Below are 23,122 nucleotides of genomic sequence, written 5' to 3'. Positions count from 1 at the left end.
GATTCCCCACTGTGGAAGAGCCTGACTACCAGAGTCTTAGTTAAAAGGGGAGTTGGCCGGCACCATGACCTCAGTACTTTTCTTGCCCCTAAAGGTAAGAGCTCTTCACAGGGACCCTGGGGTCAAGGGTCAGAAACCCCAAAATCCAAGAAAAGGAAAGGTAGAAAAAGGTAAACCTGACTGAGGAGGAAATTGTTCCAGCCTAGCCTATAGGCTATGGGGGGGGGGGGCTAAGGAGGGAGGGAAAGAAGACTGCAACAGTGAATACACTCGAACACCTACATTTATGGTAAGTATACCCAACTGTACTATGTTCTTTGTGTTTCATTGTTGCAATCCTAACTTCTGTGATGATTCCAAAAGCTGAGAGGAAGCGAGGCTGGAAGATTAAGGAGAAGTGAGGATACCCTGCAAGATGTAGTGGCAAATCCATCTCTCGACTTGGAAAAGGCAGAAAGGTGGTAATGTTTGGTAAAGGTATGCACTGAAGACCAAGTTGCAGCCTCCAAAATGTCTTTCATTGGCACCCCTTTAAGGAAGGCAGTAGAGGTAGCAGTAGCTTTGGTGGAGTGTGTCCTCACAGCATCAGGGCTTTTTTACCAAGATGGCTGTAACAGAAGGACATACAGCGGCATATCCATTTTGAAATGGTTTGCTTAGAAAGTGGTTCCCCTCAGAGATAGTGGCAAAGTCCACAAGCAGTTGGCCTGATTTCCTGATAGTCTTGGTTCTGTCTAAGTAGTAATGGAGTTGCCTTTGTACATCCAAGGAATGAAGTATCCTTTCCCCTTTGTTTTGGGGGCTGGGAAAGAAGGTAGACAAATGTATGGCTTGATTTAACAAGGAGGGGTTAGTCCTGAATGAGACTCCGTCTGGGTGGAAGATGATGAATGGTTACACATACAAGGGCCTGGAAACTCCTCTGACAGAGGTAATAGCTAGTAAGAGAGCAGTCTTCCAGGTCAAAAATTGCAATCGAGTGGAAGCAACTGGGTCGAAAGGTGTAACATTAAGTTTTACGAACACAAAACTAAGGTCTACCAGGGTGGGACATGAGGACTTCTAGGTGGCCTAATGTTAATAATCCCTCTCAGAAACTGCTCATTAGGGACTTAGAAAAGATGGGAGGCTGAACAGGTAGGAAGTTAGGCTGAGATAGCTGAAGCATGAATTTTTATGAAGGAGTAAGAGAGACCTTTGTCAAAAAGACTGGCCAAATAAGACAGAATGACAGGCCTTTGCACTTTTTGCCTACATCATCCATTTCATGGAGTAAGATTTCCTTGTGCTAGGTCTTCTGGCCTCTTTTAGAATATCCTGGACCTGCTTGCTGAGGAGAGGTTCCTTCCATAATCTTCCAAGCTGACAACTTGTAGGTCTGCAGGTTGGGGTGTATAATCTTGACCTTGTCCTGTGTCAATGGGTCCATTCTCTGTGGCAGTTGCCATGGTTCTGTGGGCCACTCTGGGGCTTTTAGTATCACTATTAGCCTCTCTTTTCTTATCTTTAGCAATACCCTGGGGAAATGGGGAAATGAGGTAATGAGGGAAGGCATAGAGAAAAAGGTCTGTCCGGGAGAAAGAGAAGGCTCCTGTCTTCCAGGCTGACTTCATTTTGTCCTTGCAGCAAAACTTTTTCAAATGAGCATTCTCCTTGGTGACAAACAGGTTTATCAATGGCATGCCAAAAATTTTAGCTATACTGAGAAATACTTCCCAATACAGTTGCCACTCCTAGGGTCTGACAGGCTTTGGCTGAGGTGATTTGCTTGTTGGCTGTGTATATTCAGCAGATACTATGCCAAGAGATGTAACCCTAGTGAGTGTGCTGTTTCCCAAACATCCATTGCTAGGCAGCAAAGCGGGAAAGAGTGGGTCCCTCCCCATTTGTTTATATACTACAGAACTGTGGCATTGTCCGTCTACTAGCACCCCAGGCTTATATTCATTTTGAGTCATGGTTGCTCCCTGCCAGGGTCTGTGGTCGTGAAACCCTTGGCCTAACTGGTTCTGAATGCCACTGTCTGGGGCTTTGGTGCCGTGTTCACTATGTGGCTTTCTTTGCTTAGCCTTAGATTGGGAATGAAAGGACCGGTGCTTAGCGGTGTAATTTCTGTTGAAATGTAGGGGTTGGACTTGAAGGAAGTCCTTAACACTGTGCATGGACTTGGCCTTATTTTCCATTTTCTTGAGTACAGCCTCAGCCATGGGGCCAAAGAGAAAGTCCTTGTCCAAAGGGGCATCCTGGAGGCTGGATATGACATGCACTGGAAGGGAATGCTCCCTCAGCCAAGCATGTCTTCTGATGACACAGCTTGTAGCTGCAGCCCTAATGGAAGCTTCCGAAGTGTCAAAGCCACAGTTCAGGGAGTGCTACCTGGGAGCAGGAATTACAAAGGACTAATAACTCATTAGAGATACTCATTCTCCATGCTCATCAGTTTCTGTTGCATCTGGTCCAGAATAGTTTCTTGGTATTTACCTATGTTAAACTGGCAATTTACAGCCCTCATAGTGAGGATAGCAGATATATAAATCTTTTTACCAAATCTGTCAAAGGCCCTGGTTTGTCTGTGAGAAAGGTTTTTTTGGAAGAGCTAGCTTTGTCTCCCTTAGGGTCAGGGATCACATCTTCTGGGTCTGCTACAGGGTTCTTGAAAAGAAGTTTGTGTGAATCCAGAACCCTATAAAACCTGTCAGTCTTTCTAGGTGTAGGAGGCAGGGAGTCTGGTTTTAAGGAGAAGTCCTGAAAAACATCATCCACCACCTCTAAAACAGGAGGTATGACAAGGGTAGGGTTGTCACCTTTCGTTGTGGCTAAAACCGGAGTAAGGCCATACCCCTCACATCACCAGTATCCACACCCACCCCCGCCGTTTCTCCCCGGAGAATCAATTTGACTTTCGGACAGTCCGGAAAAAAAACAGAGGGGTGGCAACCCTAAGCAAGGGGGTTGCGTTCAGGGAGGGTAAAAATTAGGGTCTACTTCACATTGTCATACGCTGCCAATATCGAATACGATACTGTCGGCACGACAATGTCGAAAGTTCAGAACATCACGCAGGTAAACGGAAATCTCCGTAAGGGGGAGATTTCCGTTTACCTCAATGTAGTGTGGTCTCGGAGTTGGCATATTTAAGTAGGGGGGCCTGCCCCCCTGCCTGCGCTAGTTAGTTTTTTTTATTGATTTATTTATTTTTTACGTTATTCAATATTTTACTACTTCGATCAATAAAGTTCGACCTTTATTGATTCGATGTAGTAAGATTTCGATAACGTGATATTTATGTAAAAATTACACCACTATTCCAAATGAAACAAACTGATAAAAAAGCACACCTGCCTACCTACAGATGTTCCTCAGAGGTTCTCACTGTGTTCACCAACACTCCGTTTCAATAGTTAATAAACTTCAATAGTTAACTAATATTTCCAAAAAAGAGATGTTTACTTTAGCATTTTGTCTTTTAACTAAAAACGTCTTCAGAACAAAATTCACAATATGCAGTCATTTATCTTTAACTCAATTTAATTAACCAAGTAACAACCACACACCCAGTACCAATCAATCAGCTTTCACGTTTAAAACTACTTCTTCTTTTGGCTGCTCCCATTAGGAGTCGCCTCAGCGGATCAACTATTTCCATTTCTTCCTGTCCTCTGCATCTTGCTCTGTCACACCAACCACCTGCATGTCCTCTCTCACCACATCCATAAACGTTATCATAGGCCTTCCTCTTTTCCTGTTACCTGGCAGCTTCATCCTTAGCATCTTTTTCCCCAATATACTCTGCATTCCTCCTCAGCGCATGTCCAAACCAACATCATCTTGCCTCTCTGGCTTTGGCTCCAAACCTTCCAACCTAGGCTGACCCTCTAATATACTTATTCCTAATCCTGTCCATTATCAGCACACCCAGTGCAAATCTAAACATCTTCAGCTCAGTCACATCAAGCTCTGACTCCTGCCTTTTTGTCAGTGCCACTTCAACGCATATAACATAGCTGGTCTCACTACCCTCTTGTAGACCTTCCCTTTCACTCTTACTGGTACTAGTCTGTCACAAATCACTCCTGACACTCTTCTCCACCCACTCCATCCTACCTGTACTCTCTTCTTCACCTCTCTTCCACACTCACCATTACTCTGAACTGTTGATCCCAAGTATTTAAACTCATCCACCTTCGCCAACTCTACTCCCTGCATCTTCACCATTCTTCTATCCTCCCTCTCATTCACACACATATATTCTGTCTTAGTCAGGCTGACCTTCATTCCTCTTTTCTCTAGAGCATATCTCCACCTCTCTAGGGTCTCCTCCACTTTTTCCCTACTCTCACTACAGATCACAATGTCATCTGCAAACATCATAGTTCACGGGGACTCCTGTCTGATCTCGTCTGCGACCTGTCCATCACCATTGCCAAATAAAAAAGGGCTCAGAGCTGATCCTTCATGTAATCCCACCTCCACCTTAAACGCATCCGTCACTCCCACTGCAGACCTCACCGCTGTCACACTAGCCTTGTACATATCCTGTACCACTCTTACATACTTCTCTGACACGCCCGGCTTCCTCATACAATACCACAACTCCTCTCTAGGCACCCTGTCATATGATTTCTCTAAGTGCACAAAGATGCAATGCAACTCCTTCTGACCTTCTCTGTACTTCTCCATCAACACTCTCAGAGCAAACATCGCATCTGTAGTGCTCTTTCCTGGTATGAAACCATACTACTGATCACTAATCATCACCTCCCTTTTTAACCTAGCTTCCACTACTCTTTCCCATAACTTCATGCTGTGACTGATCAATTTAATCCCTCTGTAGTTACTACAGCTCTGCACATCACCCTTATTCTTAAAAATCGGTACCAAAACACTTTTTCTCCATTCCTCAGGCATCCTCTCACCTCTCCAAGATTTCATTAAACAATCTAGTTAAAAACTCCACTGCCATTTCAGCTAAACACATCCATGCTTCCACAGGTATGTCACCTGGACCAACAGCCTTTTCATTCTTCATCCTTTTCATATTTAAAACCTCATTCATAAAATCCTTTACTAGTTCATTCATTAAAGCTAAAACACATATTTACAAAGTTCTGAAACAGGAAACAACCTTTAATAATAAATACCTACTTAACTTTTAAAACCTTTATAATACCCTAACTGTAAAATAATAAACTAAACACATTAAAAATCACATAAATTCACTACTTTATCAAATTAAGCAATAAGAGATGTCACTTAAGGCAAGTACCAACACACTCCATCTTTATAGTGACTTCAATTTCAGTATACAGCTAACAGACACTTGATCATTTAGTCCTGGCCAAGTAAGGCAACCAAAAATAATTGCCAGTAAAGTTCTTGTTTTTCTAACAATAATGGCCACAGACTCCCACCCCATTCACATCTACTTTCTCCAAGACAATAAATTTAAAATTATCAATGAGAAAAAACGGCTGGTAGCTGCCGAAGGTGAGCAAGGTAAAATCCAAACTTCGTAAAACAACCAAAAACACCACCACGGACTGCAACGTTCTTTAATAACAAAACACACATGCAAAATGGGTGAAACCCAAACAAATGAGATAAAATAAAATCCCCTAGTGCTTTATCAACAATGAGCGCTTTCGGAATTAATCTTCTTCAGATCAATCTGCCCTTCTAAGCTGGGAATTTCTGGTTAGAGACTTATAGTGCCTGCATATTTGAACTGTTTGTTACTGAAACTGGTGTGCCTTGTTTCCTGTCGCATAAACTAGATTCAGGCCTGCTGAATCTAGCTTTGTTTGTATAACGTGAGCACTAATCCAGGCCTTCTTTTTTGGAGAAGGTTCCCCTGCACCCCAGTGGTAGGAGTGTGCAGTTAGAACTTGTCTGATTGAAGATTACAGGAACAGGGCTCAGTTTTGAGATTTTTTTTTACTGGTTAATTGGGTAATTTGTTTAAAAGCATTTTCTGATTGCTTGTAGTCACCTAAAGCTGTTTTAAGTGTATTTTTTACTGTTTGTAGTCGTTTAAAGCTGTTTTAAGTGTATTTTTTACTGTATTTGCCAGTTTTCAGGCTAGTGCTGAATTCAGAGCTGTGTTACAAGGTTCTGAGTTGCCCATACCTTACTTGGATAGGAGGAGGTTTCTCTGTTCACCTGTGAGAGAGGGAGTTTTGAGCAGCCATCTGTCCCTGGAGGAGTGGTTCCAGCCCAGAATTTAGCAGTTTATAGGCCATTTTGGGCTAATTTCTATCTCTTTCATTTCCCTGCTGTAAAAACCATGTTTGCACGGTATTGCAAGTCCGGGCAACGCCTGTTAGCTAGGGCTAAATTATTCCCAGCTCCACCAAGTCTCCTCTTCAGTTTTTCCCTTGAAAGTAGTCTAACTCTCAACCTAAGCACTTAAAAAGCATCCTACAGTCCAGTACTTGCTCAGACCTAATATCAAGCTCTAATATACCCCGACACTTGATTGCTCAGCAGGGCAAGGCTCATTATTCACTCCTCACCAACCAAGCAACTAAGCAGCTCACCCTACTATTCAGACATGACCAAAAGGCAATTTCAGGTATACTCTCCAGTCCAGCTGGTGAACCTGGGTATCCTGTGGGAATTTTACAACTGCCTCATGTACACAGACAACCCTCTCCTCCTATCACCAAACATTAACATTTGCGAGAGATGCAATAATATAGCAAGCTAAGCTCTCTCCACCCAAGATTGGAACAGGCAGTCATAAGGAGAAGGTTAATACTTGCACCACACCTCCAGCCTCACACAGACATACTAAACCAGCACTGGCAAGAAATACACATAAATACACAAAATCATACTTGGAGGCTCTAAATAAAAACCTGCAAAAGTATCAGAGACCTCCAAAGCAGGCACCCAAAAAAACTGCACCTCCTGTCACAAACCAGACAACACATATAACACAAAATCAAAATCACAGCCTTTAAGGCGAAATAACATACCTAACACACTAGTAATAGGCGACTCTATAGTCAGGAACACCGACGTCCCACTCAATAGGGTGGACAAGGAGAAGGTTACTGTTAGCTGCCTGTCGGGAGCCAGAATCCACCACATAACACAAGCACTCAGGTCACTCCAGAACAAGTACAAATATGACTTTGTCAATGTTCATGTTGGTGTGAATGACCTGAGACGTACCCCCCTGGACTACATGAAAAGAGACATGATCATGTAGCCCAGGTGGGTATGACCCTGACCCTGAGTAGCATCCTGCCCTCACAAGAATGATACCTTAGTATAAAGAAAAAAATAATAAATTTCAACAATTGGCTAAACTTCTGGTGTCATTCAAAGGGGCTCCAGTGTCTGTCAGCCTGGGACGACATGCTCGACAAGCCTCGTTGCTTCGCAAGAGACGGCTTGCACCTGCCACCCCTAGGCTTTTGAATACTGGCCAAGGCTCTTGCTGCCCCCATAGTGCCTTTTTTAGGCAAGGCTCAAAAGTCAAACCCACCTTCGTAAATAGCACAAACAAAAAAATGAGGGTTATGCTACTCAACGTCAGCAGTTTAAATCTCAAAGTGCACGAGCTTGAAGCACTCCTCAGTATGGCGAACGTCGACATCTGTGCAGTAACTGAAACCAGGTTCAAGGCTCCACAGAGCACTCCAGCACTACTGGGCTACAACTCATGCCACACATTTTGGCCACAGAACGTGGACCGAAACACAAAAGGAGGGGGGTGTATCCATATTCATTAAGGATACCTACACCTGCAGGTTAGTGGCGCGGCATGATACCACTGAGATCATCCATGTGCAACTAACACTGGGCAAATCTGCAATGCAAATTGTGGCCTGCTACAGATCACCCTCCATGACCCAGGACCACCACTCCGCCTTTCTGGAGACACTGGAAAACACGAAGGTCCCACCGAACCCCCTGATATTGGGCGATTTCAATTACCCTACCGTTAACTGGGAAAACTACTCAAGTACAAACTCCTAGGTCCAGCGCTTCCTGGAATTTATCAACTCAAATGCCCTGGATCAGCTGGTAAACTCCCCTACCAGAGGTGAAAACATATTGGACCTGGTCATCACTAACATGGGCGACAGGTGTTCCACACATGAGGTCAACCACTCATTGGTTAGATCAGACTATAAACTAATCACTGAGGACGTCCACACCACACCACCACCCCAAACCAAGGAAACCACAGTGAAAAACTTTTCTATAGCAAACTTCACCTTACTTAAGACAGAGGTGGTAAGTTTCACAGCCCCCATGTTAAAGGATAACAGTGCCCAAGATGCATGAACCATTACAAATGCACTCTATGAGCACTTACAAGGATGCATGGATCGTGCCATCCCTAGCAAAACCAAGACTCACTCCCCTAAGAGAAGGGAACCAGTCTGGTGGACCCCTGCCATAAACAGGCTATACAATAGCTGGAGGAAACTAGTTCAGAAAAAAAGTAAATCCCAAAAAGGAAAGACATCCCTGATCAGTATCAGTAAGAAACTAAGATCCTTTATAAAATCATCCAAGGCTAATTTCGAAAGAAAAATAGCCAAGGATTCGAAAGATAACCACAAAGCCTTCTTTAGCTATGTCAAGAATCTAAGTGGCAACTCGCAGATATGCAAAATAGCACAAAATATACTGAACCTACTGATATTGCCAACACCCTGGCAGATGGATTCAGTGCAAACTTCACCTCCCTCTTACCCCCAAAAGGGCCCACAAGAATACTGGAAAAGTGTAGTGTCCCAGAAATCACAGACACACAGGTGAAAACAGCCTTTCAAAAGCCAAAAGCACAGCGTCAATGGGGCCAGATGGTGTCCCAGGCTGTGTCTTGCATGAACTACAGAACGAACTAACCCCCCACCTAAATACACTGTTCAACCTCAGCCTCTATACAGGCTATAGAATTGCACACAGCAATGGTTATTCCGCTCCACAAAGGAGGGGCCACAACTGACCCTGGTAACTATCGGCCCATAAGCCTGACTAACCTGGTCTGCAAGGCTATGGAGCGCATCATCATGGAACTCATTAAAAAAGACATTGGGAACCTCCAAACATTTAACCCGACCCAGTTCGGGTTTGTTAAGTGCAGATCATGCCTACTAAACCTGGCTAACTTCTTCGAGACAGTCACCGAGGCCACAGATGACGGGAAGGTGGTTCACACAGCCTACCTTGACCTCATCAAGGCTTTTGACACCATTCCCCACTCGGGAATTATAGAAAAACTCACCAGCCTGAACATAAACCCCTGTGTCACGAAATGGGTTGCCAACTGGCTTACAGACAGAACTCACACGGTAAGAACAGCAGGCTCCAGGTCCGACTCTAAATCAGTCACAAGTGGTGTCCCACAAGGCTCGGTCCTGGGACCCCTACTGTTCGGCATATATTTCTCAGAAGTACAGGCCACACAGGAGGACTATGGCTAACAAAGTTCGCCGATGACTGCAAACTGGGAGCCATAATTGACTCTCCGGCTGACACGGACATTCTTCAAAAGGGCCTTACTGAGACAGACACCTGGTGTCAAAGTCATGGTCTCAAGCTAAATGCCAAAAAATGCATAGTCATCCAGTTTGGGAAAAACAAAATACCCATGAATTACCACATAGGTGGCAGCCCCCTTAATACAGAAAAGGTAATAAGAGATCTGGGGACACAGATAGATAGTAATCTCTCCTTTGACAATCATATTGCAAAAGTAGTTAGGAAATCCTTCTATGTATCCCATCTAATTACTAAAGGGTTTGCATCTAGAAATAAAGAGGTTATAGCGCCCCTCTACTCGTCACTCATCAGACCTATCATAGAGTATAATGCCCCATTTGGGATGTACCTCACAAGACATTTCCAACAGCTGGAAAGACCACAAAAGTACCTCACCAAGAGGATTACTGGCCTCAAACATATGTCCTATGCAGCCCGACTGGAAAAACTCCGGCTGCACTCAGTGGCATATTGCTTACTCAGAGGTGCTCTCTGCCCGACTTACAAAGCCATGTCCAACTCAGAATTGATGGACATGCTCCACCTAAAGAAATTCAAGTCACTGCGAGCCACTCGCTCTAGTGAGCTAAACCTCGCCACAACAATAAATAGAACATGCTGGAGGGATAGATTCCTGTCACAAAGACTCCCCATGCTTTGGAACAAAATTCCTAACTACATTAGGCAGAGCCCCTCACAAACACTCTTCAAGAGAAACCTTGACAAGTGGATGGGTAACACAAAATACACCCCTGGATCACTTCATTGGCTCTTCTTGACAGAGGCTCAGTTAATAAATGGGGAGATGGAAGCTGACACACTCTGGCTAGGCTTATAAATGACCTCGGGCAGATAGCCTAGTACCTACCTATGAACCTAAACAACCATTATGTAATTGAATAATTAAGTGATGAATGGTGTTATATAAAGTCTGTGTAAAGCTGTGTGTTTTGTATTACTCCTGGAAGGCTGTAAGCTGAGGTGCTAGTGTTTTGAGTTTTTTATTAAACCTGTGTTTGTGCTGTGGCCCAGTGGTGGATTGCTTCTTGCTGCTGTTCTTCAAGTTGTTACAAAATATGCTGGACATGGTCCACACAGGGAAACATACACAACCCCATTTGTTTGACAATCATACCAGCCTTTTACAATAAACTTAAAATTACTCTAAACTCTTCACCCTTGAAAATGAATTTACAACATGAACAAGGCCCACATTTACTCATCCTAAATTATCTATTAATGTCCCATTTCTTCTCCATTTTTGTATTACTGTGTATTTTTTATTTTTTATATATTCATATTTTTATCATATTTTATTTTATGTTATTTTACAATACTAGGCAGTTAAGCCTATTAGACTGTAATTTTAAGAAGTTTACTGTGAAATGTATAGTTTTTAAGTAATATGAATGATCACCGAGTACAATGCCCCCCCTTTGGTATGTACCTAACCAGACATACCCAACAACTGTAATGTCCACAGAGGTTCTTCACGAAAAGAATACAGGGCGTAAGTAATATGTCCTATGCTGACGGCCTCAAGGTCCTATACCTGTATTCTGTCTCCTACAGGCTTTTGAGGGGAGATATATGCCTAGCATACAAGGCATTGTCAGACCCCACTCTGATGGACCTCCTGCATATCCACAAAACAAACAGTACCAGAAATATCCGTTCTATAGACTTAAACCTTGCCTGTGATATAAATGGAACCTGCTGGAGAGATATGTATGTATCCTAGACATTATCCCGTCTATGGAACAGGCTCCCCATCCATGTGAAGCATAGTTCCTCCCTAACCCAATTCAAGTGCAACTTGGACAATTGGATGGGAAAAAGGAAATTCATCCCTGGCTTGGCACCTAGGTTTCTAATGCAAAGAGGTAACCTGTAAATGTTTCGTCTCCCAGGCCCATGCTTACATTTATCAAGGGTGTCAGAACTTGTCAGAGATTAGGGATGCATGACTAGACTTAAAAAGGCCCATGTGGTCGTTATTCTAGTAAATAACTATGAACCTATGAATATTTGGCTGAATTTAATCATCACCAGGTTAACTGATGGTAGCATTTTATTGGCTGGTTTTACTTTCTTTGCCGATATTTGATGAATTAAGAGAACTTGCATTTTCAGACTGAGGAAGTCCAGACAGTTTAGGGGAAATGCTTAGTCTGTTATATGGTTATATCATTTTTTGGATTATTTTTGTGTCCATTAAACAGTTGTCTCACCATTTCTGGATTTTTTTTGTTTGTTTTTCGGTTCAGTGCGTCATCTGTGTGGTTGAAAATTCTTGTCATACAATGGGACCCAGGATGCACAAGCCAGTGCATTTCTTTGTGCCGGTCCCAAGCCCGGATAAATGGGGAGGGTTGCGTCAGGAAGGGCATCTGGCATAAAACTTCGCCAAATCATTTCATGCAGTCACCAGTAAATATTTCCATACCGGATCTGTCGAGGCCCGAGTTAACGACGACCGCCACCAGTACTGTTAGCCAACAGGGTGCTGGTGGAAACTGGGCTACTGTTGGCCGATGGAGAAGAGGCAGAAGGCATGGCCGAAGGCAGGAAGAGAGGAGAAAAGCTAGGACTGTGGTAGTGAGGGTTGGAACTTTGAATGTTGGCAGTATGACTGGTATAGGGAGAGAGCTAGCTTTATATGATGGATAAAAGGAAGGATGGTATATTGTGTGTGCAAGAGACCAGATGGAAGGGGAGTAAGGCTAGGTGTATCGGATGTGGGTTCAAATTGTTTTATCATGGTGTGGATGGGAGGAGAAATGGCGTAGGAGTTATTCTGAAGGAACAGTATGTGAAGAGTGTTTTGGAGGTGAAAAGAGTGTCGGATAGAGTGATGTTTATGAAGCTGGAAATTGATGGTGGAATGAGGAATGTTGTTAGTGCATATGCTCCACAAGTTGGGTGTGCAATGGATGAGAAAGAAAAATTTTGGAGTGAATTGGATGAAGTGGTGATGACTGTACCCAAGGGTGAGAGAGTGGTGATTGGAGCAGATTTCATGTTGGGGATTGGTGAATGGATGATGAAGCAGTGATGCAGAAGGTCGATGGATTTAAAGATTGGACATGACTGTGCTGTGTTGAATAATGATTTTAAGGGAGGGGAGGAGTGATATGACATACAAGAGTGGAGGAAGATGCACACAGGTGGATTATATCTTATGTAGGAGGGTCAGTTTGAAGGAGATTGGAGACTGTAAAGTGGTGACCGGAGAAAGTGTAGTTAGGCAGCATAGGATGGTGGTTTGTAGGATGACGTTGGTGATCAACAAGAGGAGGAGGAGTGTGAGGGCAGCACCAAGGATCAAATGGTGGAAATTGAAAAAGGGTAATTGTGAGGTGGAGTTCAGAGATGAGTTAAGACAGGCACTGGGTGGCAGTGAAGAGTTACCAAATAGCTGGGTAACTACAGCAGAGCTAGTAAGGGAGACGGCTAGAAAGGTGCTTGGTATCACATCGGGACAGAGGAAGGAAGACAAGGAGACATGGTGGTGGAATGAGGAAGTACAGAAGAGTATACAGGCAAAGAGGTTGGCAAAGAATAAGTGGGATTGTCAGAGAGATGAAAAAAGTAGACAGGAGTATAAGGAGATGAGGTGCATGGCAAAGAGAGAGGTGGCGAAGGCTAAGGATAAGGCATATGAAGAGTTGTATGAAAGGTTGGACACTAAGGAGGGAGAAAAGGACCTGTACCGATTGGCTAGACAGAGGGACCGAGCTAGGAAAGATGTGCAGCAGGTAAAGGTGATAAAGGATAATGAGGGAAACATACTCACAAGCGAGGAGAGCGTGTTGAGGAGATGGAGAGTGTACTTTGAGGGGTTGATGAATGAAGAGAATGAGAGGGAGAGAAGGTTGGATGATGCAGGGATAGTGAATCATGAAGTACAATGGATTAGCAAGGAGGAAGTAAGGATAGCTATGAAGAGAATGAAGAATGGAAAGGCTGTTGGCCCAGATGACATACCTGTTGAAGCATGGAGGTGTTTAGGTGAAATGGCAGTGGAGTTTTTAACCAGATTGTTTAATGAAATCTTAGAAAGTGAGAAGATGCCTGATGAATGGAGAAAAAGTGTTTTGGTACCAATTTTTAAGAATAAGGGTGATGTGCAGAGCTGTAGTAACTACAGAGGGATTAAACTGATCAGTCACAGCATGAAGTTATGGGAAAGAGTAGTGGAAGCTAGGTTAAGAAGGGAAGTGATGATTAGTGAACAGCAGTATGGTTTCATGCCGGGAAAGAGCACTACAGATGCGATGTTTGCTCTGAGAGTATTGACGGAGAGGTACAGAGAATGTCAGAAGGAGTTGCATTGTGTTTTTGTAGACTTAGAGAAAGCATATGACAGAGTGCCTAGAGAAGAGTTGTGGTATTGTATGAGGAAGTCAGGAGTGTCAGAGAAGTATGTAAGAGTGGTACAGGATATGTATGAGGGTAGTGTGACAGCAGTGAGGTCTGCGGTGGGAGTGATGGATGCGTTTAAGGTGGAGGTGGAGTTACATCAAGGATTAGCTCTAAGCCCTTTCTTATTTGCAATGGTGATGGACAGGTTGACAGACGAGATCAGACAGGAGTCCCCATGGACTATGATGTTTTCAGATGACATTGTGATCTGTAGTGAGAGTAGGGAACAGGTGGAGAAGAGCCTGGAGAGATGGCGATATGCTCTAGAGAGAAGAGGAATGAAGGTCAGCAGGACTAAGACAGAATATATGTGTGAATGAGAGGGAGGATAGAAGAATGGTGAGGATGTAAGGAGTAGAGGTGGCGAAGGTGGATGAGTTTAAATACTTGGGGTCAATAGTTCAGAGTAACGGTGAGTGTGGAAGAGAGGTGAAGAAGAGAGTACAGGCAGGATGGAGTGGGTGGAGAAGAGTGTCAGGAATGATTTGTGACAGACGAGTACCTGTAAGAGTGAAAGGGAAGTTCTACAAGAGGGTAGTGAGACCAGCTATGTTATATGGGTTGGAGACAGTGGCATTGACAAAAAGGCAGGAGTTTGATCTGGATGTGGCAGAGTTAAAGATGTTAAGATTTGCACTGAGTGTGACGAGGGTGGACAGGATTAGGAATAAGTATATTGGAGGGTCAGCCCAGGTTGGAAGGTTTGCAGACAAAGCCAGAGAGGCAAGATTATGATGGTTTGGACATGTGCTGAGGAGGGATGCTGAGTATATTGGGAAAAAGATGCTAAGGATGAAGCTACCAGATAACAGGAAAAGAGGAAGGCCTAAGATAAGGTTTATGGATGTGGTGAGAGAGGACATGCAGGTAGTTGGTGTGACAGAGTAACATGCACAGGACAGGAAGAAATGGAAACAGGTGATCCACTGTGGCGACCCCTAACGGGAACAGCCGAAAGAAGATGATGATGATGATGATGATGAATGGGACAAGAGAGTGAAAAAGCTGACTGCATTGCTTCCCCCTTTCTTTCATTTTTTTTGGATACTTCGCAGTAGGGATCCGAAATAGCAGGCCCTTATCAAGTGGGAACTGAGGACGTGCACTCACGCAGGCATGCCTTCTAACGAAAGATCCCTCAGCTGGCATCCTATATGCTGCATCCCTAGAATAATAGCCATATGCTATAAAATATTTAGACATCTAGCTAACAGGTAATATGAAGTCCTGTAATTTCACCCAAAGATTCACTTCAAATAACTCTTCAATCTTCTGCATCTGCTAAATGAAAGAAATCTGAAACTTAGTCATGTGTGCCTGAGAGTCAATGGTTCTGAAGGTCAGGGTGGCTTCTGTGTACTTTTTCTTCTCAAACTGGTCAAACTTTTAGTTATGTACTCACCATAACTTCAGATGTTTGGGATCCATCTCGCCTACATTCTGACTGATGGGTTCGGAGCCGATCCCTCGGCTCCGACTCGGCACGCTTATGCCAAAGAGCGAAGTCTCTTATTGGCTGAGCTTACTATATCCCAGGATGCACCACTACCAGTCCCCCAGATCTAGTTTGTCCGCATACACGCACACACGCATGCACTGCTTATATAACATCGACAGATGATACAAGATAAAAACAGTAGAACTCAAACCGTTCAATCTCTTCTGATCTCCAAGGCAGGGGAAGGAGGGTGGGTTAGGGAATGTAGGAGATGGATCCCAAACATCTGAAGTTATGGTGAGTACATAACTAAAAGATGTTATGTGATCCTATCTCGCCTACATTCTGACTGATGGACAGCCGCCCCTAGCACCTATATCCTGGGTGTCTCACTGGAAAACACTCCTGAGTACCGTGGAACCAAATGATGTTTCGCCTTTAGATGCCACATCCAATTTATAGTCGGAAATAAAAGTATGCGGATTGCACCAAGTACCCGCAGCACAAATCTCAGAAATAGCGAGCTTGGAATGAAATGCAATAGAGGTAGCCATAGCTCTAGTAGAGTGAGCTTTGACAGATGTTGTAAGTTGCTTATTTGAAGAGGAATAAGCCTGAGTTATGCAATCTCTAATCCATTTGGCAATAGTAGCTTTAGTGATGGTTTTACCCAGTTTATTATCTGAAAAGGACACAAACAATTGATCTGTTTTCCGAATTTGTTGGGTCCTGTCTAGATAGAAGCGCAATTGCCTATGAACATCCAACGATGCAAGGTGTATTCCGCTTGTTTGAAAATTTGGAAAGAAAACTGGTAGCTCTAGAGATTGTTGGAGACCGAGATTAGAACAAACTTTGGGAACAAAAGATGGATTAGGTCTAAGTGATACTCTATCCTTGTGAAAAATCAAGTACAGTGGTTTGATAGATAGGGCTTGAAGTTCTGAAACTCTTCTTGCAGAGGTAATTGCAATTAAGAAGGCAGTTTACCAAGACAGATATTTCAACTTACATGTAGCAGCCGGTTCAAAAGGAGAAGATGTTAAGGCACAGTACCAAATCAAGATCCCACGGAGGCAGGATGAAAAACTGGGGGTCTTAAAAGCACAGCACCTTTCATGAAAGTTTTACATAATCTGCTCCTTATCAACGTTGCCTCTATGGCTTCGTGGAAATTTGGAGATAGCTGCTAATTGAACTTTAATAGTAGAGACTGAAGATCCTTGATTAAACAAGGATGTCAAAAATTACAAGACCTCTGGTATCGGGGCAGTAATAGGGTCTAAGCCTCTGAGTTGAGCCCAGATAGCAAACCTCTTCCACTTACTGTGATACAATTTCTTAGTGGTGGGTTTGTGGGCTGAAGATAAAATGTGAATAACTTCCGGGTCCAAGGTGTGATTTCTGACTACAGTTGGAAGTGGAGGAGCCAAGCTGTTAATTTCAAAGTGTGAAGGGACTGGTGCTGTTGTCCCGACTGATGAACCAGAAGGTCCGAGTTAGATCCAAAACCAAGGACCGTCCAGAGTATATTTCTGTAGGTAGGGGAACCATACCTGACGAGGCCAGTACGGAGCAATTAGAATCATTGTGGACCCCAATTGGGAAGCTTTCTGGATGACTTTGGGGAGGAGTGGAACCGGAGGGAAAGCATAAAGCAGTCCTGTTGGCCAAGGTTGGACTAGAGCATCCGTAGCTGCCTCCCCTTGACGCGGGGTCAAGGAAAAGAACCTTTTGCACTTCGTGTTTGTGGTGCTGCAAACAGGTCGCAGCACGGAATCCCCATCTTTTGAAAATTTGAGCTGCTACTGTTTCGTTCAGGGACCACTCGTGAGGAGAGAGAATAGTCCTGCTCAGTCTGTCTGCCAATACATTGGACTTGCCTGGAATGTAGGTCGCTACCAGGAAGCGGTTGGTAGCCACTGCCCATTCCCACACCCTCATGGCCTCTCTGCAAAGGGGTAAGATCTGGTCCCTCCTTGTTTGTTTAGATACCAGACCACCGACATGTTGTCTGTGTGGATAGCGATAATGCCTTGAGGGAGAAATTTGTGGAGGGCTTGTAGGGACAGAAGTACAGCCCTCATTTCCAACACATTGATATGGAGAAATGTTTCGCTTGGGAAGCCAGAATCAGGCTGCCCAAGTAAGGATAGATTTGAATTCCTTGTAGCCTGAAGTAAGCTATCACTGGAGCCAGAACCTTTGTGAATACTCTGCAGTAGATAAGCCAAAGGGCAATGCAGAGAACTGATAATGAGAATTTTCAGCTCGAAAACGCAGATACTTCCTGCAACTTAGTCTTATAGGCACATGAAGGTAAGCTTCCTTGAGATCTAAAGTTACCATCCAGTGATCTTTGCCCAGCAGAGGTAAAAGCTGTTGTAACGTCAACATCTTGAACTTGGGAATGTCCAGATAAGTGTTGAGGAGAGATAAATCCAAAATTGGTCTCCACGTGTTCCCCTTCTTTGGTACTAGGAACAGGCGAGAATAAAATCCTAGGCCCCTTTCTGATACAGGGACTGGCTGAATGGCCCCTATTTGGAGTAACAGAGAAATTTGCTTGTGAGCCTCTATCCTTTGTGAGAGGAAGCTCACATGCCTTTTGAAAAGGGGCAAATGTATGAAATAAAACCTGTAACTGCGGTGAATGATATCCAACAATCTATCCGTCTTGAGTAATTAAATCCCAATTTTCTTGAAAAGAGCATTGTCTTCCTCCCAAAGGAGCTGCCAGACGAGAATCTACTGGCAGTCAGAAAAGGCAGGTCATTGGGTCTGTTTACTAAAGGACTGACCCCTGCCCTCACCAGAAGTATACATAACCCTGTTCTAGGCCCAAAAAGAACCCTCTGAGCCTGGCTCCCCTACCACGTCTAAATTTTACCCCTCAGACTGGGAATCATGGGCAGCATATGTCCATCCCTTAGTAGGCCAATTTACCAAACTGTGGCTGCACCTGCAAAAAATCTTTAACAGTTTGCATAGACTTAGCTTTGTCTCCATTTTCTTTAAAACTGCTTCCACAGGCGAACCAAACAACACATCAGACTGTAAAGGAGCATCTAAAATCCTTGTCTTAACATGCTCAGCTAAATTCTGATCCCTCAACCAGGCATGCCTGCGAAGAACAGAACTAGTGGCAGCCACCCTCGAGGAGGCCTGTACAGCATCAAAACCACATTGCAAAGAATGCTTACCCACTTGTTCAGACACATGAACTAAATCCAGCAACTCTTTACACTCAATACCTTCCGCCAAAGCATCCACCTTAGATTTCAATTGTGAAAGGAGATAATTTTGATATTTTAGCATGTGAAACTGACAATTCAACGCCTCATGGCTAAAGTGGAAGAAGTATACACTTTCTTTCCCCATCTATCCAAAGCCCTTGCCTCTTTATCAGTGGGAACAGGGTTTTTAACAACAGAGGCCTTAACACCTTTAGGTCCCTGAGAAACAGTTTCCGGTCTGCCCTAGGACTCTTAAAAGATACTTATGAGCTTCAGGCACCCTATAGTACCTATCAGGTTTAACAGGAGCAGGAGGCAAAGAATCAGGGTTCAGGGAAGCCTCTGCAAAAACATCTTCCACCACATTCAACACAGGAGGTATAGCTAAGGGCCTATGCTGGGGTAAAACAAGAATTCCTAAGCCTTTTCCTGAATCAGAGTAATTTCTTGGCCCTTCCCAAAAATTAAAAGTGCTCCCTCAAAAAGGGAATCCCTGAAAATGAAAAAAATCCTCAGGAGGAGAAGCTGGGTAGGCGACAGAAGACTTTGACCAGTTTTGAATGTCAAAATTCCCAGGGGGAAGCACCCGGAGGTATAAAGGTCTTCCTGATTCAGATTGGATGTCAGAAGCCACCAGCGAGGTCCTTGCACGCTTCTGTAATCAGATGTGATGATTGAGGGGAGACCTGAAAGACCATTGTCGACAGCCACTAGAATCAGGATGCCAAGAACTAGGACCTTGAACATGACCTAAATGGCCCCATCTGGTGGGGTGATCTTGAGAGGCTCCCTTGGAAGTTTGAATCCTTTGAGAGGAAGATGAAATTTTATTACCTGGTCATGAATCTACCCTGATGCAGAAAAATTTCATTTGAAGAACCAGGTCCCCAGGAGTGGGGCTGATTCTCAGTAAAGGCCTTGGCATTGGGCGTTCCAAGACACTTGGAATCAGACTCTCAGGTGAGCAGTCACTACTGCCAAACACTTGGTGAACACCCTGGGGCTGTGGTGAGACCAAAGGGCAGGCACAAATGGAAATGACTGTCTCCCAGGCTGAAGCCATTACCTCCTGGACGCCTGATGTATGGTATGTGATAATAGGCGCCCTTGAGATCTATGGAGCACATCCAAACATCTTTCTCAACAATGGGAGAATGGATTGTAAAGTGACCATCCGAATTTGGACTTCATGACGGACTGGTTTAGTGCTGAGATCCAAAATGGGTCTCAGGTCCCCTGTCTTTTGCCACTAAAAAGAACCTTGAGTACTTTCCGGATCCAATCTGCTCTGTGGGGACCGTTGATGACTCTTTCCTAGCAGCTTTGAAGCTTCTACGGCTGCAATTTCCTTTGACTGGGTGGTGGGTCCGGGATTTTTGGACGGTGTTGAGTGTGAAAGAGAATGGTGTAACCTCCGCACTATCCAACCCCATCTGTCCTGAGTAATAGACTCCCAGGCTTTTAGGTGCTTGTACCCCACACCACTGGCTTCGCAGCACAAGGGCAATCCCTCATGAGGTGGGAGGCTGAAGAGCCTTAAAGGACTAGGATCTCCAGGTTGCGGGGCCTCGGCTCTGGGACTAGCTCAGGAAACTTTCCGCCTCTGCCTCTGGAAGGGGAATCTTCCTGCTGTTAGGAAAGAATTTCTGTGATTTAAGAACCACATCTTCCCTCATCTAGCCTTGGGTAAGGCCAAAGGGAGTGGAATAAACAGACTCAGATAAAGTTTTCCTCTGCTCACAGCGGTAAGAGTGTCTTTACCTTGGGTCCAAACAAAGAGGACCCATCAAAGGGAGCCGGCAAAGGAAGACTTGAAGGCCTCCGAAATGACACAACGAGCCAGGCTTGTCCGAGAGCCACGCCTGTGCCTGCGATGCCGACCCCGAAATTGAAATGAGCCTCATGGACGAGTTAGAAATCGAGGTGAGGATAGCCAACTGAGAGCTAACCGACTGGCTAGCTGCTCAGGTAGGTTACCTGAGAGGGATCTGAGAGCTCCTTGACCAGATCCCTCTGTAGTCTGGTGAAATGTGCCAAATAATTCAGGGACCTCAGAGTAAAGCCGCTGAAGTCAGGGTGGGCTTCACGTCCATGCTCCTAGACTCCTTATTAGAGGATGGACGGACCTGAAGCCTCTGCCACGCCCCTGTTGGAAGCAGATGCCACCACCATGGCATCTACAGCCCACAAACTCGAACTAACCTCGGTGGGGCAGACAAAAACTTTGTTACGGCGAAGGCACTGGTTCCACAGTATCTGGATGTTCCCACGCCCGCAACCAAATCCAGGAGCTCGTCAAGGCGGAGACACCCAGGAGGCGGAGTCTGAGCCAACGGCCTTGAGAAACACTACTCACAGCGACGGTTTGGAATTCCAGCCGCTGCTTAAGGATCCTAGAATGTCTGCATATGAGACATCATCCGACGACGACTGCCGGGACCCCTCCGGATCAACAAGATCAGTGTCCCATGTAAAGACTCGGAGTCCACGTGCTCCTTAATCCCTTGGGGCCCTCAAGACAACTCCAAGAACCCTCAGGATGGGAAACCACTGGTAACTCAGGCCCCGGGCCTGCCCTGACAGGAAACTGCCAAAGACCCGCACAAGCCCAGGAAGGCCGGTAAAGCGAGAGATGCCCAAGAAGACTGCCAGTCTATGCCTAAACCGACCCCAGAATCTTTGGGGTTCCGGCCATGAAGCGGACACCCAAGTTAGGACCAGCATGTGGAATGAAAACCCAGCAGTAGGTTTCATGCCGGAAAGAGCACTACAGAAGTTTCTAAGATGACGGCCGGTTGAGAATGTCGAGGGGCCCTGATTCTCTGACGAGAAAGCACCGACGAGCCGAGGGAGGGGTGTAATGAGCAAGGCAAAAGGTGTGACAGATTGAGAGGGGGGGACACTGGGGCGCGGGACCCCCTCAAAGAAGTTTTGGAAACAGAAGGAGAGGCTCTAACTACCTTGGGAAGAGAGGGAAGAACAGTTACCTGAGAAGCCCCCTCAGCCTGGCCTACCTCCTGAGAAGGCACATCCTGTAACAGTAAAGTCTCTGCCTGAGACTCCAAAGAAACTCCTGGCAAAACCTCTGGCTCCACTGAGCCTTCTAAAGAACCGACGTCCGGGACTGCCGGTTCATCAACCCTAGGCTTCGCCGTTTTGTCCTTGCGCTTTTTGGACGAAGCGGGCATCGGAGCATCCGACGGCATTTTATAATTACAACGCTTCCCAAACACTAACCTGGCACAGTCTAACCTTCTCTTAATAGTGCGTTTGTTAAATCTAGCACAAGAGCGGCATCCAACAACGTCGTGCTCAGGCCCTAAACAAGGTATACACAAGGTATGGTAATCCCTATGAGGTATCTGTTTCCCACAAGAAATACAGTTATTCACTTTTTCTGACATCCGGTTAAATACTGAGGCAAGAAAAACCAAAATGTTCCCAACGGGTACTTAGCCAACTTTGATTCGGTCTGAAACTCCGACTTCAGAAAATTTCAGAACGCCAACCTGCACTCGCAAAACTGCTTCTGCATCGGACCATGCGGCAAAAAAGACTGAGGATATGACGTCGGTCATGCGCATTAGTACCCTGACGTACTGACGTCAGTCTAATGCGCCCTGACCGACGTCAGCCATATACTTTGGTATTCGGGCCGACTGGACAGCGGACTACCCAATAGTTAGGACTGCAGCAATGTGGAATGAAGAACATCAGCAGTATGGTTTCATGCCGGGAAAGAGCACTACAGATGCGATGTTTGCTCTGAGAGTATTGACGGAGAGGTACAGAGAATGTCAGAAGGAGTTGCATTGTGTTTTTGTAGACTTAGAGAAAGCATATGACAGAGTGCCTAGAGAGGAGTTGTGGTATTGTATGAGCAAGTCAGGAGTGTCAGAGAAGTATGTAAGAGTGGTACAGGATATGTATGAGGGTAGTGTGACAGCAGTGAGGTCTGCGGTGGGAGTGATGGATGCGTTTAAGGTGGAGGTGGAGTTACATCAAGGATTAGCTCTAAGCCCTTTCTTATTTGCAATGGTGATGGACAGGTTGACAGACGAGATCAGACAGGAGTCCCCATGGACTATGATGTTTTCAGATGACATTGTGATCTGTAGTGAGAGTAGGGAACAGGTGGAGAAGAGCCTGGAGAGATGGCGATATGCTCTAGAGAGAAGAGGAATGAAGGTCAGCAGGACTAAGACAGAATATATGTGTGTGAATGAGAGGGAGGATAGAAGAATGGTGAGGATGCAAGGACTAGAGGTGGCGAAGGTGGATGAGTTTAAATACTTGGGGTCAATAGTTCAGAGTAACGGTGAGTGTGGAAGAGAGGTGAAGAAGAGAGTACAGGCAGGATGGAGTGGGTGGAGAAGAGTGTCAGGAATGATTTGTGACAGATGAGTACCTGTAAGAGTGAAAGGGAAGGTCTACAAGAGGGTAGTGAGACCAGCTATGTTATATGGGTTGGAGACAGTGGCATTGACAAAAAGGCAGGAGTTTGAGCTGGATGTGGCAG

The 23,122-nt window shown here is 44.9% G+C and overlaps 1 protein-coding gene across 1 annotated transcript in view; it reads right to left on the bottom strand.

The window, feature by feature from the left end:
* Positions 1 to 23,122, bottom strand: part of RPTOR (regulatory associated protein of MTOR complex 1) — a 5,042,670-nt gene that overhangs the window by 467,573 nt on the left and 4,551,975 nt on the right. The window lies entirely within an intron of this gene.

Source organism: Protopterus annectens, chromosome 4.part0 (assembly GCF_019279795.1).
Source record: "Protopterus annectens isolate FY-2018-M chromosome 4.part0, PAN1.0, whole genome shotgun sequence".
NCBI classification, from domain to species: Eukaryota; Metazoa; Chordata; order Ceratodontiformes; family Protopteridae; genus Protopterus; species Protopterus annectens.
This window is presented reverse-complemented; position numbering and strand designations above follow the sequence as displayed.